Source organism: Octodon degus, unplaced genomic scaffold, assembly GCF_000260255.1.
Source record: "Octodon degus isolate 3935 unplaced genomic scaffold, OctDeg1.0 scaffold00016, whole genome shotgun sequence".
NCBI classification, from domain to species: Eukaryota; Metazoa; Chordata; class Mammalia; order Rodentia; family Octodontidae; genus Octodon; species Octodon degus.
The window spans coordinates 5,459,914-5,462,620 of NW_004524592.1; positions in this window are offsets into that span (position 1 = coordinate 5,459,914).

The following is a 2,707-nucleotide window of genomic DNA, read 5'->3' on the forward strand; positions in this document are numbered from 1 at the left end:
AAAAAAAAAAAAAAATCGTGAATTTGTTTATGTTTTTGTAACTGGACTTTTAAATAGGTAACTCTTAATCTACAGTTTTATTTCTCCATAATTAGACATTACACAGTTCTCAGAATTTTCATTTCACTCAATCTTATGTTCATGCATTCCCTTATACATCCTCCAGAAGTTTATTTATCATTGTATATCAGATATTGACTAGATATGAAAAGTATCCTTTAAGTTCAAATTATTAGGAATAAGATACATCGATGATTTGTTTCAAAATCTTCAGTTCTGAAAAATGGTACCAAAGAGATTATACAAGGTAAGAGCGACATACTGCACGATGGAGGCCTGTGCATCCATCACTGCAGAGTGACAGCAAGGGAGGCTGTTTAGAGGAGACAGCCACGCCGTGAGAAAGAACAAAAGAAGTGGGATACATTTCTGAACTGTTCAGTGTTCTCACTACAATCACAGACTCCACAGCTGTCTTTACACTCTACTTTTGCATCTGTGGTGTAGTTTTTAAAACCAAATACAAGTACAAAACAAAACAAATAAAAATATATGTTCCCAAAACCTAAATTACTCTAACCCTCTAAATATAACTACACTTTCCCAAGGAATATAGGGAGCAGATAAACATGTTAAATGCCGCTACAAGGACATGATCAGCAAAAATCATAACTTGGAATATTCCAGAGAATAAAATTTTCTCTTCTTGCCTGAAAGTCTCTGAGAAAATCGTATGGAAAACCTAGGAGTGGGAAATGTGGAGATTCAAATTACTTTAAGAGCCATAATAACCACATGAATTGTGCAAATCTCTTTGAAATCCTGAGTTATTCATAGTAAAGCATGGTTTTTAAGAAAAATGGTACCAAAGAGATTATACAAGGTAAGAGCGACATACTGCACGATGGAGGCCTGTAAATTAGATACAGACTGTATTTTGAGACATATTTGTGAATTCACAGGCTTTGATGATGATATTATTGTGCAAAAGCCCCTTACATTTCAAAAATACATGTAGAAAGGTTTATAAATAAATGTTTGGAATTTGTTTCAAAATTATCCACTTAGAGAGGGGAGAGGAGCCAGGTGTGGTGATGGATGCCTGTAATCCCAGTGCTTGCGAGGCTGAGACTGGAGGATCACTGTGAGTTTGAAGCCACCCTGGGTCTCAAACCTGTACTACTTTGTCAGGCTGTACTACGTATTAAGACAATGGCTCAACACGGGAGGGGTTAAATACTATTATAAGAAAAACAATAGACATAAATTGTTTTTAAATGAACATTGGGTAACAAAATGAGATTAAATTTATATGAAACTGTTTTAAGTAAAATTAAATAAAAAATTTTCATCTGCCATCTGTCTACATCTGAGATGTATGATCATGAACAAATTAGCACAATGTCTTTATTTTAACCTCATTTCCTTATTTATCAAATAAGGATGTGTCTCAGTCACTCTTCTCATTGCTGGGACAAAATACCCGACACCCAAAATGAAGGAAGGTTTATATAGCTCACAGTTACTGGAGGTTTCAATCCGTACTCAGCTGGCTTCAAGGCAGAGTGCACACGGCAGAGGGCAGCAGTTCACGGAGGCTGCAGAGAGCAGGCGCAAAATGGATGAGCAGCAGCAACAACAGTGTCCACACAGAGGAAGTCTGTCTTGCTTAAATTCAGGCTCTCTGCCCGAGGCTGGGGGAAGCACACACACCCATAACCCCAGCCATACTAAGACCCATAATGCCAGCAGTACTAAAACCCATAATCCCAGTGGATCATGAGTTAAACTCAAACTCTAGAAGTTCCTGCCCTTTGACTGCATGAGGTTTTGGGGGGACAACTAGATACAAACCATAACAAGATAATAGTAGTAGAGTATGAATTATCATTAAGATTGTTGAGAAAGATTAAATGAACTGGTGTATTTCATGCTTAGTTTGAAGTTTATTGTATTTGTGTTCAGCATTATCACTATGGCTGGTAGATAATTAGGGGAAAACCCTTGACAAAAACATCAGTAGAGCAAACTGAATGTGTAAAAAAATCTATAGAAAGGATAAAGCCTTTAAAAACAATAAATTAAGTTTCTTAAAAATATAGTGATGATCTTAGAGGAATAAGAATATATTTGACTAATTCCTATATCCTATGCCTATGATCCAGAATTTGAATTCAGAGTATAAAAATGGAACACATGAAGAAATAATTTCATTCTGTTCTAAAAATTTCCACTAAGGTCTCAAGAAACTGTTGACAGTTGTACTTAAATATTAATGTGGCTCATGCATTTATATATCATATAGTATATTTCCAAGGAAAAGCAATTTTACTCTGATAAAGCTTTTTGGTGTTATTGCCTTCATGAATACCACTTTTATAGTTCACTACTCCCAATCTTTTTAATCTTCCCAGTTAATGGCTTTATCTAAATTCAAACAAACTCTATAAATCATGGAAAACATGTATTACCTTCTGTTAGGTAGGACTGATTACTTTATTATTAAATTAACAAAATAATCGTTTATGGTCACGTGGACCTGCTAAAGGTAAAAATCACTATAATGTGTCCACAAGGCTTGAATAAATACATGGAATTTTTCTCCATAGTTACTAATTTACATGTATATGTTTCTAGTAAAATTTGTGACAGTGATGTATAATTGTTTTTAAGGCATTAATTTATTTTAAGTGGATTTTGCAGCTTT